The sequence below is a fragment of the Siphateles boraxobius genome, unplaced genomic scaffold, assembly GCF_051911475.1.
Source record: "Siphateles boraxobius isolate OS27281-9 unplaced genomic scaffold, OSU_SipBor_1 26, whole genome shotgun sequence".
NCBI lineage: Eukaryota > Metazoa > Chordata > Actinopteri > Cypriniformes > Leuciscidae > Siphateles > Siphateles boraxobius.
In genome coordinates, this window is record NW_027508876.1 from 6,773,086 (window position 1) to 6,794,747 (window position 21,662).

At 36.3% G+C, this 21,662-nt stretch overlaps 1 protein-coding gene across 4 annotated transcripts in view; it reads left to right on the forward strand.

Moving 5' to 3' along the window:
• Positions 1-21,662, forward strand: part of kmt2ca (lysine (K)-specific methyltransferase 2Ca) — a 164,280-nt gene that overhangs the window by 955 nt on the left and 141,663 nt on the right. The gene's annotated exons all lie outside the window — the stretch shown is intronic.

The following is a 21,662-nucleotide window of genomic DNA, read 5'->3' on the forward strand; positions in this document are numbered from 1 at the left end:
TGTCACGCAGTGACAGCAGTGTGACGTGTTATACGGCGTCTACAACCATTATTTTCTAATTCGTGTACAATTCTTGTAATAGTTTTTATGAGCTTGTATTAGTTAAGGGACTACATGGGATATTTTTCTTTCTTTCTTTTAAATCTGTTTTGTCTCACTATACAGGACTATTTAAGTGAACAGCTAAATTATTATAAATGAAATAGGAAAAATTTGAAAGCATTGTTAAAAGTTAGCATTTTAAATACACTTCTCTCTCTCTCTCTCTCTCTCTCTCTCTCTCTCTCTCTCTCTCTCTCTCTCTCTCTCTCTCTCTCTCTCTCTCTCTCTCTCTCTATATATATATATATATATATATATATATAGTTAATGTATTGCATTGCATTGTAACGTTGTATTGTCATCCACCCAAAGACACTTAAAGGGATAGTTCACCCAAAAATGAAAATTATCCCATGATTTACTCATCACCATCAAGCGATCCTATGTGTATATCTTCTTTCAGATTAACATAATCGGAATTGTATAAAAAAAAATCTTTTCCAAGCTTTATAATGGTAATGAATGGCAGTTCTGACTTTAAAGTCCATCCATCCGTCATAAAAGTAATCCATACGACTCCAGGAGGTTAATAAAGGCCTTCTGAAGCAAAGCGATGGGGTTTTTGTAAGAAAAATGTCCATATTAAAAACTAAAATAACTAGTTTCCGTCAGATGGCCTACGCATGTCGTCTTAGGCCAAAAGAGTAACCCCTGATGCGATGTAGGAGTAGCGTAAGCTCTGATGCGTCTCCCAGTTCAAATAAATAACGCTGGACAAAACACTCAAGCTCCTCTTATAATCTCTTCTATCAAAATCCTCAGACATTTCTCTTTAAAATTTCTCGTTTTGGACATCTAGGCTAATTCGTTACCGGTGTTTTGTTTTGCTCTTTCTTCTACCTTCCTCATTCGTCAATACGTCGTGCGTCAGGTCTGGGGTTACTCTTTCGCCAGAAAATGATGCGTACGGCCGTCTGTCGGAAGCTAGTTATCATAGCTAATGAAGTTTTAAATATGTATATTTTTCTTACTAAAATGCATCGCTTTGCTTCAGAAGGCCTTTATTAACCCCCTGGTGCCGTGTGGAGTTCTTTTATGACGGATGGATGCACTTTATTGGGCTTCAAAATGTCGTCCTCCTTTCACTGCATTTATAAAGCTTGGAAGAACCAGGACACTTTTTAATATAAGTCCGATTGTATTCGTCTGAAAGAAGAAAGTCATATTCACCTAGGATGGCTTGAGTGTATAGAAGCATATGAGTAGCAATATTCAATTTTGAAATGTAATATGTAATATGCTTATTTTGCCGACGTTTTGCATTGGGTGGGGGCGGGGCCAACTTCACGCAGTGATTGACAGGGGGGGGGATGTGATCGGATCGGAATGCATTTTCAATTTGCACATTGAATTTTGCTACATTCATTGCGGGACATTTAATGAAAATGCAATCGCAATTGTCTTAACTGTGAGTGTAAATGCAATTAAGAAAAAAAAAATTTAATGATAATTTTGCTACCGTTTTTGCTTGAACATGTTAAACAGATCTAATAATTTCTTAAATACATTTTAATTTTAATTTTGCAACGTATAAAGCGTTAAAATATGTATTCAATTTACATATTACAACTAGTGTATGAAATGGAAAATGTTAATTATATAATTGAATTATCATTTTGCACCAAACATTGCACAAATGTAATAGAAAATGTACTTTTAAATACAGAAATGCATTGCCAATTTACATATTGCATTGTCATTTTACATATTGCATTGTCATTTTACATTTTGCATTGTCATTTTACATATTGCATTATCATTTTGCATATTACATTTCAAATTGAATATCGCATATGCTTCCATATGAGGGTGAGTAAACATGTTTTGTTCCTAAAGTGTTCGGAGTGCCGTGGTGTGACCAGGACAGCACACCACACACTGACATATTCCATTCACAAACAACTAGAGTTCTACGGAACACTTAAGGGACATGGTGGTGGAAAGAAAATATGAGATGGAAGGAAAAACAAGAAGTCATTGCTTTTGCGTTCTCTCGCAAATGTGTTACGTTTCCCCGAGAAACTCGCAAAAACTTTGTTTTCACTCGCAAATCTTTTTTTCTTACGAGGCGAGAGTGAATGCAAAGTCAGGGCTCAACATAAAAAAAAATCCCCACTGGCCCCCAGGGCCAGTAGATCAGAGTTTTACTGGCCCCTTCTATATTTTTACTGGCCCTGAAAGAAATAGAAGGAAAAGCACTTTTCCATTAAATTGTATTTATTGTATACATTAGGATTAATTTTTCTTGTCACCTCACAATGACAGTAAACTAATTATTACTTTACATGAGTGATGAGTAATGTTACATTGGCTATATTTTCACTTCAAAATGCCGAAATTAGACAAAAGTATATTAGTCTGCCTGATTATTTTTGTCATTCATTTAACATTTATGACCTAAAAAACTGTCAATGAAGAAAAAATGAAGAACGCGCTGAATCTGATTATAACAAGACTGAAGCGAACACGAATTTGTCCAACTTACACTTAATCACACATTTTTAGGGGGACTAGGCAGAAGTTTAGGGGGGAATTTGATTACACTGTTTTTAGATAGCCCGTCGGGCAAGCCGGTTATGCATTTTGGTCGGCTTTTGTTGGAAATTTCCGGCAAATGAAACCGTACATGCCCTCATCGCCCTTCTCCACCCAGGTGTACTGTGTTTTCCATGACACTAGGAATTAGGACTGGGCGAAATGGCCAAAAAATCATATCTCTGTATTTTTTGGTTAAATGGCGATATACGATATATATCTCGGTACTTTCTACGTTTTTCTATTTGGATAAAGAAAATCTTTATTTATTTAAAAAAAAAAAATATTTCACATCCTGCTCAATGATTTCCAAACAATGTTGATATTGAAGGATATGGAAACAAATATAGGGAATGTAATGTAGGCTATGCAATATATTATGTGCAAAAAGGTGGTTAAAATCACATTACATTCTAACATTGTAACATTACAATCTAAAAACAAAAAAATTGCTTTTGTTTTTAAAACGACTAAAGGCATTTACTAATTATATTAGACTGCATTTGATTACCCCATTATAATGCTCACTTTCATAAAAAACATACCTCTGGGGTTTAAAATTCCACATATGACACATTTATTGTATCCAAAAACAAATATTTTAGTCAGAATTATTGCGCTACTTTTCTATTGTGCTCGTCTGTTTGGCTCGCATGCGCGCGGCGGCGCTCATTAATGGAAGCTTGAATTTTAGCGGAGATTCACTTGCAGAAGCTCGTCCTCTCCTGACAGTGAAATGGACACATTTGTTTGACTTTCTAACATTTACAGATGGAGAATATACCTGTGAAATGTAAGTTAAGCACTGAGGAAAGCACCACGTCTCATACGCATTAAACAGCGCACCTGTCAGTCATCAACAGTATCTGTCAGAGCATCCAAACTTGTTAACTATATCTTACCAGTTATTTTGAAGCGCTTAATATTAATATAAGCTTGTGTCATGTTTAGGACAAATTCTACTATGTTCTTTCACTGCAGGAGCTCACACTGCGGTACTCCGCTATTTTTCAGATGTGCTCGTATCAAACTACTGTATCGATATAAACGGTATTGCCTCATTCCATATCGTTTAAAAAAAAAAACGATATACTGTACAAACTCGATTCACTGCCCAGCCCTACTAGGAATGTCCTCTTTCTTGTATCAGCCTCGTAGTTCTTTGACATTTTAACACGTTATAAATAACCTGAAGTACCATTGACACTCTTCGCGCCACTGTATGTCGTTTGCTGTTTGTTTTGCTGATGGCCAGTCACTGGCCCGCACGGGCCAGTGACTGGCCAATCAACTAGCCCGACATACTCTTTTACTGGCCCCGGGCCATCGGGCCATTGCTTATGTTGATCCCTGGCAAAGTTTCTGGGAGGAACGCAAAACATTTGCGAAGAGAACGCAAAATAGGGCTGGATGATTAATCGAAAAATAATCGAAACCGAAATTCAGAGCCTATAACCGATGTAGTTTTACCATGTCGGTTATTTCGGTTTTTTAATCCTATTAATATTTCCGCCCACTGTGTGTTAATGTACTTTCCCCTTAAAACATATTACCGCGTGTGTATTCACGTAACTCCGCCCCGTCCAGTCTGCGACATTGAAGCAACATGAGCCCCTTTCACACAGCGCGTTGATCCCGGGAAATTGCCAGAACAAACACCTTCTGTGTGAACGCAAACACGACCCGGGATTGATGCCAGTTTGGGGACATTTTAATCACAAAGATAGGATTGTGCATTCTTTCATTAAAAAAATAACCGTGAATATTTACAGTATAAGCCTTGCCAGTGACACATGAGAAATAATTTATTGTAAATAATCGTTCAATAATCGTAATCGAGGTAACTTGTTCGATTAATCGCGATTATGATTTTAGCCAAAATCGTCCAGCCCTAACGCAAAAGCATAGCCAGTTAATTTTTCCTCCTATGTCATTAGTTTTTTCTTCACCATGTCGTCCCTTTAGGGGCTACGTAGAGTCCTGACTGTGAACACGGGAAAGTTAGCAAAATCTATCATATTGAAACATAACTTTAGAGTAAACAAACAGATGGACAAGAAGAAATGCCATAATAATGTTTGGACTGCTTTTAACAGAAAATTTGCTGAAAATAAAGAAAAACGTTCTTCCGAGCAGATTCAGTCACTCCTAACACATCGCACCACAGGAAAACTGATAAGATAATCTGTAGAGCCATCAAGATAATCAGGACTTTACCTAGGATTTTTGGAAGGGGAGAATCGGACCCAAAATCACCCTGATTGATTATATTGTAGTGTGCGGTAGCCTTTAGGCTATGTTTGGAATAGCATACACTGTGAAAAAAAAAAAAAATCACAGCTGTGGTTACCGTAAAAAATACAGTGTACAAATATTTTACTATTTAAAATTGTAATAAAAAAAATAAAAAAATGAACTACTAAATATGTCTTGTAACTAACACTAAAAACCACTATAACAAAACGGGGTAAAGAGAAAGCACATGTAGTTCATCAAAAGTTGCTGTTCCGTATGTTCAGGTAAATACTAATAAGGTGCACACATAAAAACCAACATCATGATAACACATAATAATGCAATAAACATTAATTTAACAACACTAATAGACAAATAAAAACTTAGAAGAAACATCAAGTGTGAGGTGTCACAGGGAATTATGGGGATGTTAGTTCATTATAAAAACAATTCAACTTCCAGTATGTCAAATGTGTAATTACATGAAGTTTTAGGTTATTACAGTGTACTATTGTTTTTGCAGTATATACTGTGCACAGTTTTTACATTTTCTGTATGAAAGGACTAGCCTACATATTTTGGCAGAGCACAATATGCACACACTGTATGACAGAATGCACATTTCATTCCCAGTGTGATTTAATTCACTCATTATTTGACTAGACTACTGACAGTTAAGACCTATTTACACACATTACAAACTAGCCACTTTTTTATTTTTAAAAATGATAAATGGGCATTACTTGCTACCATGTGCAAACTGATTATTGAAATATAAATATAATATATTGGAATATAAAATAGTAGAAAATATATTAGGCAGTATGGATAGTATGCACAGTATTTAGTAAGCATTGCCTTTCCGCTGCTTCTGCAACTCTGCTGAATGATTCTCATAATAGTAGGAGACCAATTTTCACTTTAAGTGGTTTAATGAGACACATGAGAATTGGTTGAGTTCAGTTGCATCAATGGCAGCCTCTCCAGACGAGTTCAGATCAGACCTTTTCATCACAATTCACCACAGCGAAGCTGCTTGACCTTGCACAGAATCTGCTCACATACACACACTCTGTTTAAGAAACGGACTGGAAAGCAAAAGTCGTAAACAACCAGCCAGTTTTTGTTCTTAAGTTACTGCTAAATCAAAAAGGTGTTTGTTTAAATTCAATGACACGTCACAGCGGGAATGACGGTCACATTTTCTGCAGTGATGCAGCCAGTGTTGTTTTCATAAACAAGTCCCACGGTACCTGGATGTTGTCTGGTGTTACATGCGTTCAGTGATCATTGACACCAAAAGCCCTCTGGTTTGGGCTACTTAATGTCCAGTTCCTCGCTTGGGCCAGTGCTGTTGAGTTTCAAGTTGCCATTTCGTCACATTCGTCTCAGTGAGAAGTTACCGAGACTAGTATCTGGTGAAGGATTGACTTGCCCTAGCGTGCTCAGTTTACTGTCATCTACCAGTGATACCTGGAAACGAAGTCTGAGTTCAGTAGAGCAGTGTTTGATGTGGCAGGAATTCTGTCACTGATTCTTATAGATCTTCATAGTGTATTCCAACCATGCGGGTCTTTGCAATAGTCATGCATTATTTGAAGTATAAAGTCTTTAATGTAGCTGGTTTGCTATATACATATTGACAAAAACATTTTTTTGACGCAACTGTTTTCAGTATAATTTATGGCTTTATTTGTGGGTGTTTGTATACTGACTGCTCACTGCCACAGTCTTCCGTAAGTTCTGATAAGATAAAGTCCATAATCTGATGTGAATGTATTAACTTGCGTGCGTGTGATAGAAGTTTTGTCCACTTTTGTGACTAAAACAGCAAGAGCATGTCATATCATTAAAACTGTAGGCATCTTCAATATTATAGCTGCAAGATATGGACATTCATGTTACAATGTTTTTAGTGTGAAAAGATCACTTACTTGCCTTTTGTGTGTACAGTTACCTTTTACCATGACACTGTAACACTGTCATCCCTGTAATGCTGTTAAACACAGATTTAAACAATTTTGCAGCTCAAATAATATATATATATTTTTAGTTTTAAGAGTTCATTAAATTAAGTGTTAAGTCTTATTATAATCAGATCCCCTTCCTACGTCAGAAGGAGAGCGAAATCTGATTGGTTTAGTTTTTGACATGCTTGCAGAGAAAGGCTTAACAAAATAAAGGTCGGATTATGGGGTTTCACTTTTCACGTTAGAGAGAGAGAGAGATCTAACAGTAGGCCTAGTTCTCAGAAATGTAATTAAGTAATCAAATGTAAAATAACACTGCAAATAATCTTCACTGTACAAATAAAATAATTAATCCTTATTAAAGTTGCAAAAATGTTATTCAGTGAAGAGCAGGGAATTATTTATTGTTTTTTGTAGTTTGATCAGGAGCAGAAATATTAGGCTGCTGTCACTTTAAGACATAATGCAGTGATCCATCATGATACGTTCTTTCTCTACTGCTTAAGCCATAACTGACTATGTTTACTTGCAAAGGCTGGCATTTTGAGATAAACTTGTGTGAATTTGTCCATTAAATGCAGGGAGACGTGAAAGACAATTACATTTATTATTTGCACGCTGATTAGGGCTGCACGATTAAACGCAATTAACATGACATCACACTTAAACCGTTTTGGCTTATTTCAATTATGAAATCTCTAAGGCAAGGCTGCGATTCTTTTTTTTATGCGCACTGCAGCTTGTTCAGTGAAGAGCGGCTCTGTGATCAATAGTAAATGCTGCTCCTTCTGACAGCACTGCGAGTTTGAGTCGCTTATAACGTACTTCAAACATCTTTCCAAACATGAGAAGCATTTATGAACCTCTTGTCCAACAAAAGACAACATTTAATAACATGTTTTTACTCCAAACTCTCTTCATAACGACAGTTCAGCACCCTGTCTGTGAATGACAGGGTCCGCAATGTCGCGCAAGGTAAACGAGATGATGACATTTTATGGAGACGACTTGTAATAAGATTAACATCAATCAGATATTATGTTCAATGCTAGCGGAAAAACTTTCTGAAAGTATAAAATGTATCAAAACGTGAACTATGGTTCGGACCTTGGTGCGGACTTTCAGGTGTGAAAACGCCCTAAGAATGCTTCTAACTGCCTTACTGTAACCTGTCGGAAAAAAAGAGAAGATATGTCATTAAAACCATGCACTCCGATTGACTCGAATGAGGCATAACATGAAATTGCTCATACCTCCTCAAATCACATAATTTTGTAGACAATTAATAGAAACGCTCACTCTTTCCAAAGAAATGACACGTAAACATATTTTATCAATATTTTTCTAAATGTGTAAGTCTTGGGACTTAAAAGCCTTAAAGGAACACGCTGACTTTCTGGGACTTAAGCTTATTCACCATATCCCCCACAGAGTTAGATAAGTCCATAACCTTTTCATCTCTGTGCGTGCTGCAGCTCTGACTGACGCACCCACCGCCAGCCTAGCTTAGCACAAAGACTGGAAGTAAATGGCTCTAGCTAGCATACTGCTCCCAATAAGTGACAAAATAATGCCTACATTTTCCTATTTATATGTTGTGATTTTGTGATTTGTATAGTCACAGTGTGTACAAATAACAAGGTCATATGAGACACGGGCATCTTCTAACCGTATACATACTGGGAACTATATTCTCAGAAGGCGAAGCACTACTTGGGCGGATTGATTCGCTCGCAGCGCCTGAGACGCCCCGTCGTGAGGAGCAGAGAGTTCGCTCAGAGTGTTGCGCTAATCAGTCCGCCCAAGTAGCAGTGCTTCGCCTTCTGAGAATATAGTTCCCAGTATGTGTACGGTTTTTGAATTTGAGAAACATAAAGCACTGATTTTTTTAATTTTAAGTTGTTCTATTGTACAGTAGTCAACATTTGAAGTGGATCAAACAAGTTCATCAAAGTTGTCCTAAGACAAGAACGGGCATTGTTCAAAATTCATGTATAACTTTGAGGAAAGGTTTTGATCCACTTCAAATGTTGACTACTGTATTTATCTATGTTTGTCATCAGGGGATTAGCATACATATATTTTTTATATCCTAATTGCAGATAAACAAAATATTGTGTGTGCAGGAAACCTTTGAAAATGAAAGTGAAACGTGCACGGGCATTCAAAACCACTGGCTTTATCCACTGGCATGGAGCAGAGTGAGTTTTCAGTTCATTACTAATCATAGGAATGCCTGTGCTGCCGTGCGCATTTTACTTTCGCTTCTTGTTTATTTTTTGTATTTGTATAGTGTTTTGTATAGTGTTACATTCCCGGGCAATGCAACATCAACAATGCAACAATATAAATGTCTTGCTCTTGCAAAAGATAAAATCACTCTTCTGAACTTGTTCTATCAATGTCAGTTGCTTTGGAATTTTTTTGCTTCTTTTACTTTCTACTCAACGTGGCACGTTTTGAGAATGCCGTGTCATGCGTTAGACAGGAGAGACGTTGGACGCGAGCGCAACGGTTAAAGACATCCGTGTAGCATTGTTGATAAACAATGAAAAAGTGGCACTGTGGAATGGAATAACATTATATTGGATCCATGAATTAGCCTAGGTCTTAAAGTGATAACAACAGCCTAATATTCTTGCTGCTGCCAGTGGTTTTTAATGTTAATCGAACAACAAGACAAAGATCAAAAATCGCTCACGGGTCTTGATTGAATAACTTTTGCTAGTTTTAATTAAATTTGAAACATTTGATTTATACAGTGAAGATTATGCACTGTTATTTTACATTTTGATTACTTTTATTCATTTTCTGTACCTGAAAAATACCGTTAGACCAACATGTAACACTCTTTTTTTTCATTTATATGTTTGTTCTATTGATATTGTTTGTGCTATAGCTCGTAATTTGACTATTTGTTCTAATTTTATTACTGACTGTTTAGGCTACTTTAACAATATTTTAAACGTCATATAAGTTAGGCTAGTTTATCAAGGTTATATGGGTAAAAAACACAGATAACAATAAATAGGCCTATTTTTATTTGATATATGTATAACTTTTTTTGTGGTGGGGCCCAACAGGGCCAGTAGAAAATATCCTTAGCATTGAGCCCTGGTGTGTGTGTGCTTCCAAAAAGGCAGCACATTTATACAGATAGAATGATGATAAAACTGTCCTCCGACAACACTTTTGATATTCTGCACGCTTTAAATCAGACACAGAGATCAATTTGGAATGATAAATTTTTTAACAACAGAAAGATAGTGTGCGTTTGCATTCTATGGAGCATCCCTCTAATAATAATAAAGCTGCAAGTTTAATAATATCAAATACAGATACATTAACACTTTATGGAAGTTTTTTAGCTTTTCAGTATGTTATTAAACCTATTTTATTAATAAATATAGCTTTGCTAAGTTTATGTGCATCACCTTACCCAATACCCACACCCCCTGAGAAAAAAAAAAAGCCACAGCCCTGCACTCACATGGATGTTGCTGGACATTCTGGGACTCCACCAGACTACACAGTCCAAAGCTGTGAAGTTGCTAATAACAGATTGGCGTAAACTGGCAAATAGGTGCTGGCTTTCTGGTTCTCTTTTGTGTGGAATGCAGCATGCTATATTTAGCAATTTTATCCCTAGTGTTTGCACCTGTGTTAACGTCAGTGTATTGCATAAGCCACGTAATAAACTCATGAATGTTGCAGTTACCACATGGACATGTATCCTATGTAAATGTTGCAGACTTTCATTTGGGAGGTTGGGTATACTCTTATTTAAGTTAACAAATTCAAGTTGTTTGTAGCCCAACGGTTGTGCAGGACAGATCAGATGTTGTGCTAATTTTACCCAGGAAATTGGTTTATTTAACCCATTGGTTTATTTAACCCAGCTATTTTCCATATACGTTTTGTCTTTAGAAATGAGTTGTTCACTTCTGTAAAGCGGTATGACTGACTGATGGACTTATCCTTAATCAAATTTGTTGATTATTTTCCATTGTCGATAATAATCGATTTTATGGATTAGTTGTTGCAACCTTGTAAAGCATTTTAGAAAATACATTTTTACTATAATACTAGCTTTTTTATTTTTATTACAGATTAACTTACATCCTCTAAACTTTTGTAAAATACTCAGGGTTTACATGATAACTTCCTTTATTTTCGAGTCTCATATTTTACATTAGCATATTTTATACTATTTTTAATATGTACAATATTGCCTACATTCAAGTTTGTTTAACAAAGGTTATAAGTAAAAATTAAACGTTTAAAAGTAATTAAAGTCAAGTCAACCATTCTCTTTTATCCTGTTTCCTCCTGGTTCTTGTGCCTGAGTTGGGCTTGGGTTCACCCTGCCTTTCAAATCAGTGTTGGGTGTAAATGTAAACTTAAAGTTGCAGTAGGGAGTTTTGAGAAAATGTTGATTTAGCCTGAAAATTTGAACAAGCACAACTTACAGGTCCAACCCCCTTGCTCTCTGCTGCGCTACAGCCCTCCCTCCACAGCTCCTCCCCCACAGCTCCTCCCTCCACAGCTCCTCCCCCACAGCGGAGCCTGCCGTGAACGCGCAGGCTAGTAAGCAGGACCACTGATGACGGCGGATTATAAACAGTTATGGAATATTCACTAATAGAGACGAAACATCAACAATATGCTTTGCATTGACTATGGCCATTATGTATTTTGCAATACATGTAACTTTATAACGTTGCACTCTTTCTATAAGTTATAAATAGCTAGTAAGATAACGTTAAAGGATTAGTTCACTTTTAAAAAAACTTTTGGTGATAATTTACTCACCCCCATGTCTTCCAAGATGTCCATGTCTTTCTTTCTTCAGTCGAAAAGAAATTAAGTTTTTTGATGAAAGCATTCCAGGCTTTTTCTCCATATAATGGACTTCAATAGGACACAAACGTTTCAAGGACCAAATGACAGTTTCAGTGCAGCTTCAAAGGGTTTTAAACGATACCAGACGATGAATAAGGGTCTTATCTAGCGAAGCGATCGGTCATTTCAAAAATAAATACAAAACTTTAAGTTTTATAAGCACAAATGCTCGCCTTGCTCTGTTCTGTGATGCACGTTCGTAATCCTGTTCGAACTCGTTCATCAAAATGAACGAATCTTTTTTTGAGTCATTTCGTTCGTTGAATGAACGAAATGACTCCAAAAAAGACTCGTTCAAAATGAACAAATCTTTTTTCGAGTCATTTCGTTTGTTGAATGAATGAAATGACTCCAAAAAAGATTCGTTCATTTGGATGAACGAGTTTGAACAGGAGAGTCACGAACGACGGTACGCGCTCGCGCTGTGCAAGAGAGGGGTGATCAGCGCGTACACGAGCGTGATTGACACTGCTAAGACATTCCTCCTGGCTCTGATTGGTTGTTTCTGACCGGGAGCGATGTATTTCTGCAAATGGCAGTAGGACCACAGGGAGGAGCCAGAGGAGCTTGATTTTTTCACAGATTATCCGTCTCATATTCTACTTTCAGGACATAATGACAGTTTTAACAAATATTTGTTTACAAAAGTGACCTACTGGAGCTTTAAGTTTTAATTACTGTCATTTAAATAGTTTTCCTTGAAAAAGTAAAGTTAGGGATTACTCTTAATTTTTCTGTAATTGAATTACAGTTACTTCTGATTTAATTGCACCAAATACTGTATAGACTATAGAACAATTCTAGCCTATATAAAAATAAGGCTGGGAAAAAAAAAATCGATTCTCTAGCTATCGCAATTTTTTTATTCTAAAATCGATTTTTTTTATCCCAGAATCGATATTAATTCAAATCCATTTGCTTTATTTTTGTCCTTGGTTGTAGATGAGCTTGACAGAAGTTTGCCAGTTTCCCAAGTGGACGCATGGAAGAGATGCGAGACTGAAAAGCCCTCGCGCTACTCATATGCTGAGAGAGAGATAAAACAATAGATCTTTAAAGGACTGTGATCTCGATTCAAACACCCACGCAATCTTTCAATTCATCTGTCTATTAAACTTTGACAAAATCATATTGCAACATTCAAAGCTGTGTTGGCGCTGCCGCTGACCCAGAGAGAGTTGTCATGAAACAGCTTCACAAACAGTCTTTTCAACCTCATAGTATCATTATTACTGTGATGCAGTAGTTAAAATGATAATAGAAGTACTTGTATAAAAGTTTAAAGTTCAAATATGAACACTGATGTCTACTATTGCGATCATAATCAGCTTTTGATAGAAAACTTGCTGCTTGAAATAACACAATTATTGATTGCATTGTTTCGGCACTAAGTGGCGACAAGTGACTGTTAAATTTATTTGTTATTGAATCATTTATTCAAGAGAATGTAGTATTGTATGATGCTTCTGAAATAAGTCAGAAAGATGTGATGATTTGTTTTTGTAAATATGACTCCTCTTATACATCATGTACAGTCTGTATAAGTGTATGATTTAACTTTTCCCCATGGTCTAGTGTTAAGAAAATTGCAATATATTGCAATATCGAATCGCAATACTGGTAGAATCACAATTCTTAAAAAAATCGTAATACATATCGTATCGGCACCCAAGTAGCAAAGGACACAGAGTGAGCTGCTGCGGTAAAGGTACATGATCCAATTATTCTGAAACATGAGAATGCTTTATATTTATAAGCACTTCAAACAAAAGCTTACGTATTTACCGCGTCTTGACCTGTCTTGCTTTGACAGATGCGTGTGCTTTTTAATGGCTTTGACACATGTTTTCCTCAGCGCATAACTTATATTTCATGCTTATATCCTTACCTGTAAATGTTAGAAACTCCCACGAGTATTTCCATTTAATATATTCTGACAAATGTCTTGTTAAACGTCAGTGTTCAATGCCAGTGGGTGCATGCGCGTCAAACAAGACGAAGCGCAGTAGAACAGGAGCAAATACTAAAATACACATTTTCCTTAAACATTTTTTTGTTAGAAATTAAGTTGTAGGTTTAAAATTCTTCATGTAACATAATTAATATTAATATTTATGATTAACATATTAACATGAAATGCATGAAGTGCATTATTTAGAGAGGGTAATTAATTAGTACAGTAATCTAATTACACTTTTACAGTAACTTCCACAACACTGGCCGAAATATGACTGACTCCATAACCTGCCCATAAACAAAGTGCACAGTTAGAACATTATTACATCCAAAAATACTTAATAAATAAAATCATTATTTTATGCAAGGCATGAGGCGTTTCCATCACGTAAAAGGCAGATGCGACACTGGTTTAGGGGGGTCACTTTATGTTGTTTTGTATAAAATTAAATGATGATACAGCACAGTAACAATTTTGTAGATGAAATAAAACATTCACAAATCTATATTTTAAAGAAGAAACGCACTAATTTGGTGGCACTAAGAACTGCTCTCTCCTGAAGAGGCGGCAAAAAGCCACAATAAATAACTCAACTGCTGAGTTGTTGCTTCTGACCCAAGAGCTGGATAACAACAAAAACTACCGGATAACACAAAAACTACCTGATCACTGAGAAAAAAGAAAAATTAACTCGTAGGGCTGGGCGATAAAACGTTAATGATAATTATCGCGATATAATTTTCCTCGATAAAACGATAACAACAGCTCGATAAATGCTAGATATAATGCTTATGCACTATGCGTAATGCTGCGCATGCGTTTTGCAGACCGGGCTTATGGGGGCCGCACGAGGTGTTATTGACCGTCTCACAGTTGCTGACAGGCTTGGAGGAGTGGAGTGGAGCAAGAAAATTGAGCGATAGTGAAGAAAATGCAGCGCCCCACGACCAGCTCGGAGGACACAGACATCGTTGACAAGAAAGGTCACTCAACTTCAGTGGTTTGGAGATATTTTGCAGTAGGGCTTGGCAGTACAGCTTAAAAAAATTCATATCATTCGGTATCGATAACTATTGAAACATTATAAATATCCTTTTTTAAACAAAAGTGGTTTGAATTAGAGATGCGCGGATGGGCTATTATTTCATCCGCAACCGCATCACAAAACTCATCATCCGTCCGCCATCCATCCGCACCAACGTTTTTGACCAATTTTCCCGCCCGCCATCCGCTGATACCAGGCACTGCTGATGACAGCCGCAAGACTAGAAATTCGCCCGCCACCCGCCTGAATTTAATCCAAATTTTTTTTCGTCACGTCATCCGCCCGATCCGTGGTTTATCCGCGGAGTCTGCGGCTATAACCGCCAACCGCGCACCTCTAGTTTGAATTTAACCACTGTATTTTTGTTTTACCCAATTTGTTAAGGCATAGGACAAACCGATGTATAAAACAGGGCTCAACAATAAGGATGGCCCGGGGCCAGCGTGAAACACTCGGGCCAGTTGACGGAACTGTCATTTGCTGATCGGGCCAGTGCTGCACCTTTATAGGAGATATTCACACAAAATTGTCAAATTGCCCGTCTTGTTGAGGATCATCATAAATATAGTCGGTTAAGTCTTAAATGAACATTACGAAAGTACATTGGATCCGTGCCGCTCTTAAAGTGACAGCAGCCTAACATTCCCGCTGCTCTGTTTTTATGTTAATCAAACAAAAGACAAAACAAAAAAAAACTTTGAATTAATATATATTTATACAGTGAAGACCATGCAGTCATATTTTACAGTTTTATGTACCTGAAAATCTAGTTTTCCTACATGAAAAACCTAAAAAGAACTATTTAATTTGTTTGTTTTGATTATTATATTTATTATTATTTGATTATTTGTCCTTATTTTATTACTGACTGTCTAACAATATTTAAAATGTATATGAGTAGTAGTTTTTGTTGCCTTGACCTTTTTATTAAGGTTACATGGATCAAAAACAAATATAACCCTTAGCGTTGAGCCCTGCAGAACAACTGCAATGTTTTTATGCATAGTTTAATATAAAAAGTAGAGATCGACCGACATTGATTTTTTTGTTACCCGATACCAATTATTTGCATGTTTATGTGCCCGATAACTGATAGAACCAATATTAATTTTTTTTATTTCTGTTACTGAAAATTATAACAACAGCTCTGATCTGAACTGAAAATACTGATTTATTTAACACTTAAATACTGTAATTTCATTGCAATATCAATCCCTCCTTCCATAAAAAACAAAACCCACTTCTACATCAATAAATAGTCTGAAAGAGTAAAAAAAAAATATATATTTATACATATAGTCCACTGTCATTGAAGTGTCTTTTTTTAAATAAAATATTTGATGAGTTAAAAAAAACTGATGAATATATCATGTAAAAATAATTATAACCAGTGGCGTCATGCCCATTCAAACGTGCCCCCTCAGATTTTTCCTCCCTGATAATTTTTTTGTCACAACTTTATTCCTATTATGCTCCGTAATTACCAGAGCCTATAACGACTCAAATGTATTCTTCTGGATGTGTAATACATCGGTCAGCATCAGCACGCCCCTTTTTCCTAATATGGTGTCTGTGTATATCAAATCTAGAGCGCTAATCACTGTTGAGCTGGCAATGTTTTACAGATGGTCTTGAAGTGGTAAGTGGGCAAAGCAACAAATCGGCATTGAATTAGTTATCGGATGATATTAAAAGGTAGTGGGATTATTTGTGGTTGACCTGGAAATTTTAACTTGATCAAAAAGTTATGGATTTGATATTAGCAGCGAATTCAGAGCATTAACTTATGTTGTGTCAGTAACGTTATCGATAGCTAGTCTAACCGTAAACTAGCTGGCTAACGTTACTGCCTGCCATACAAAGCTAATAAGCCATAGGTTAAATGTACAAGTTACTAGCTTTTCTGTTAGCTCATAAATTACTCTTTACTAGTTCCTTATTTAAAATATAATAATGAGCATTGTAACTACAGTATTTCAATGATTTTACTAAAGTAATGTTACATATTACATTTGATTTGATTACTTTTTTACATTTCTGACAAATATTAACCATTTTCAAATAAACGGGGCAGTGTTAACCTTATTCAGCACTGAAATCTGTCAAACTTCTTTCAAAGTCCTTCATCACATATTTATATTAAAATAACTTAATTTCAGAGCACCACAAAGTCAGACCTCAGCACCTTTATGTACCTTTAATGTAATATCGTTCTTAGGTTACATACCAATTTAAAATCATAACATAAAAACTGCAATAGTACTGTTTTTAAAATCATGTGTAGTAGGCCTAAGTGTACAGTAAGTGTGTTTGTGTAAACATGCTTTAATGAAGTAGACTTCAAAAGCTTTTGAATTTGAGCTTACAGTTCTTTCATTAACCTGTCTTTTACTTAAACTTACAAAATAGATACTTTAACTTAGTCCTCAGATAGATGAGGGTTGCTGCTAGCTCCGTTAAAGGTATTTCTGTCCCTCCCAAACTGCATTGAAATGGTATGTTTAGCAGCCAGAATTTAAAAATTTTCAGGGGGACAAACCCCCTGACCCCTCCTAACATGATCCATATCACCCGTCAGAAAACAATTGCAACGTCTCAGATTGTGCCCCCCCAGAATTTTGGCTTGCATGACTCCCCTGATTATAACGAATTAAAAAAAGCATAAATCATTCTAAACCACCTGAATTAAAAAATAACACCTTTTTATTTATAACAGCATTACTATTAAAAAGTCTAATCTTTTCAAAGTCTAATGTTTTCAAATGGAGAACATGAATGATAGGGGAGACTATCAACACCCCATAAATATAAGCATAAAATGCATCCGATATTACAAAACCGATACACGATAATGGGAAAAAATTCTTAAATATTGGGAAAACAATATATCGGTCGATCTCTAACCAAAAGCGAAAATAATACTTTTTTGTAGGGATGCACCGATACCACTTTTTAAGGGTCGAGTACGAGTACCGATATTTCTTTCCTGGTACTCGCCGATACCGATACCGATGCCTGTTGTACTGGTGGGTTTTCTCGTTTTATGTGGCAATTTTCTAAGAACAACACAATGAGACTAATGAACAAATCAGCATCTTTATTTTCAACAACTTAAATAAACTTAAAAAAATAAATCATTCTTATTGTGCTTATCACAAATTTTCAAAGCCCAAATTTCACAGTGTCCAATAACCTCCAAAGGGCAAAACCAAGGACATAATGAATGTAATTTTTACCTGCCTGTCACAAAGTTGTCAAAGTTCTAAAGAAATCACAGACAACAAGACAATCAATTTTGTCATAAAGTGCCAAAGAAATCACAGAACAAATGTTTAACATAACACTGAGTAACAATGTAATCACAGCCGAAAGTGTAAAGTGAAATATTAGAGTGTACTATTAAATCTAGCAACACTATAACTGCAGGAAGAGTGCTCATAAGAATTAAGAAATATAAGCTAAGGATATACGTGAGGTATCGGTCTTTGGTATCGGGGTATTTTTACGAGTACGAGTACAAGTACATGAGCTTGGTATCGGGCCCGATACCGATACTGGTATCGGTATCGGTGCATCCCTACTTTTTTGCACTAAAAAACATGAGATGCAGTGGAATGGAACAAACCCCCACAAAGTCTCAAGAAGTGTTTTTTTAAAAGTTGAACTGAACTTTACATGCCTTTTACAACTTTACGTAACCAAGATCGTTTCCACGTTAAGCTTCTTTATTTCTGCAATGATTTTAATAAACAACGCAGCAGCAAAAGGTCCAATGCATGTTGTGATAGCATGTCATTATTCTTTGCTTTCTAGTACAGTACTGATTTAAACAAACACAACCATAAAGTTGTAAAATCAGGGAAGAGTAAATTGAAGAACCCTTGGGAGACGAATTCCTGGATCTTTAGTATGCTTGACATGAACACGCATTGAGTTCTTCTCATTTCTTATTTGTGCATGCTTGTTTCCTTTCCTCGCGTCCCCCCCACAACACATTAACACATTAAGTGATTGATGTCCTCCTCTTAATATAAATGTCAACCTGTCTTGGTTGTCTAATTGTGATGCGATCACTTGAGACATATGTTAATACCAGTTTAGCAGCACCTGTGGCATGTTTGGCCCTCTGGGAGTTCAACTAGTTTAAAGCCAGGTGAAACGCCGATGGCACTCTCAACAACACTGACGTTGAAAACCTACGTCAAGTACCAGTCATTAGAGTACTAGTAAACTGTCTGCCTAATATCTGCTAACACTTATTTTTGATGGTCACTCTACAGGCTATAAGTAACTTGGCAAGTATGTCAACTTATCTACTAACTCGAACCCTATCATTCTAATTCTCTAATGAGAGGTAGTTTACATGTAGTTGCAATGTTGATATGTAGTTGCAAAGTTACATATAGTTAGAAGACTATGTGGACTAATAAAGTGTAACCTCTTTTGTTATTAGTTTTTGTGCATTTGTATTTGTACTAAATGTGTTTAGGCTATGGTTTTTCATAACCAATACCACAGAATCCACAAAGGTTCACCAATGGTTTTACCTGTGATTATCTGAGTACAGTAACCTGCGCATGCGATTTAGCTAATTCAACAAAACGCATGTCGGGGATGACAGTGGTGATGGTTTAACTTGGATACGAACAAGAGTGACAATGCTGTGTGTGTGCAATGTGTGTTTGCAAGCAGCAGAAAAAGCCGCCTTCGTGCGACGCACATAGAGTAAAGTGTTGTTCAAATTTAAAAAAAACCACAATATCTATTGACCTGTGTCCTGTTTTCTATCATTTACCGCGCATGTTTGTGATGCAAGGTTATTGCACCAGGGTTCGATTGAATTAAGTGTGAAACTGAGACTGTGGACTGCAGCAAACATGCAGTGTAAAAGCCCACTAATTGTTTTGTTGTTAAATTGCTATAGTGTTTCCAACATACTTCACTTTTGCTTTACAAAGCTTGTATATTGCAATACTCTTAACTCACATGCACACACTCTGCTGCTGCTGCACTTGTGTGCGCTCTCTAAACTGTCTGGGTGCTGCACTTTTTTGTTCCAACAACATCACGTAATTAACGGACATTTAGAAAATTAGTTTTTGAAACGTGTGAATACATTTGATCAATACAATGTATAATCATGATTCATATGTGTAACTTTTTTCCTTCACCCTCTGCTGTATGCTATTGAAATAACATAGTAATGTTTTATTTTTATTTATGCTTTTTTTTTTTTTGTTTGTTCCAAGAAGTTTAACATTTTAGAAAGAAAAATCTGGTAAGGCTACACCAAGTCTACTGCTAATGAAGACAGAGGGCGGATAATTAAAATCTTAACCAATCAGTAAATTTAAGGATGACATACATGTAATTGATGGAAGTTTGTGATACGAATAGAGCTTCTATCTTAGGAGTTTTCTTCATCACTGCACAGGAGTTGGACTGGCAAAGTCTGCATCTCGTACTACATCTTTGCTGTCGTCTGTCAGTTGGCGTGCATCATGTATTTGGTCCACAAATTAATAATCAGTATTTGAGAATGTCATGCTTTGTTTCCCATGACTGTTCTTCCTCTGTAAATTGACTGTGGATCATAACACTGTGAAAGTGTCCCATAGAACAGTGAGCATTATACGAACAGTTCGAACGTTTTCTCTTAGTTTTAACACAAAGAAATAAATACAATTTTAGAGGAATATGAGTAAAATGATGACACTCATCTTACTTGAGATTTGACTGTAGATGCACTCTGTCTTCTAGAAAAACTGTATTCTACATGGAGCTGTTCAGCGTTTGAAGTGACATGACTCACAACATCACAAGCACATGTCATGCCATTAATAATAATGTTTAGGCTACTTGTTGTTTTGTTTGTGCTTTGGTTCTGCGTGACTGCAGATGTATATGACCGTTCACAATAGATAATGCTGCTTTACAATGTTTAGAGAGTTAGAGATTTTAATATACTGCCATGTTCAGTCAGTGCTGAAGGCACTTTATAAAGCATAAACATGAAACTACATCTAAGGGTGCGTTCACATTTATAGTTTGGTTCGTTTGGTCTGGACCAAAAAAAAAAACCCTTTAGTCCTGGTTTGCTTAGTGCTCAGATGGGCATATAATTGAAATTATATATAATTTCTATTATTAACAAGGTCAGTTTTTGCTGTAAATTTGACTCCAAATCTCCATTTCCAATATGGCAGTGAAGAGGCAGTCTAGGCCTCCTGTGTTAGAAAGGCCCTGTTCAGAAAGACTTTGAGACCATTTGTTGTTGTCATTCGGTCTTTCTTGTGTAGATTAACAGCATTGTTTCCTCTAAGCCTGCAGAATACTGAAGTCACCCGCTGCAGAACCGATGTCGCTCGCCTTGTCTTGTTTTTTTTTACTGCCAAGCCAATACCGGCTCAGATAAGAGCGCAGGAAAGGACTGAATCATAGCAAGCCATCTCTCATCTGATTGGCTGGAGTTCTCTAAAGAGCCACAGCGAGAGAAGGCCTGTTCCTGACCAGAGCCTCTTATATTCCCAAGCGATCGAGAGCATAAACAACACTGTTTGCATTTCCATCACATACGTGATAACATTGCTGTGCTGATACCAAACACTATTTCATAATATTTTCTGTTTTGTAAGGCAAGCGTTACTCTTATTACTGCTCATATTTCAGGTAGTGATGCACCAAATTAATTTTGTTAAAGTTTTCAATTAGCAGAAAACCATTTTTTTGTGTGTGTTAATAATCCATTAAACACAATGAACACAGATTTTTGTTTTGTATAGGCTACAAATGCACACTTCACAAGATCTATTTGGATTTGCTAAAGTTTAATAGGTTTGTGAAATCAAATATTAAATGATATAAATTTGTATTTAATGAATGTTTAGGGAAGATGAGACTATTATAGAACTTGCCT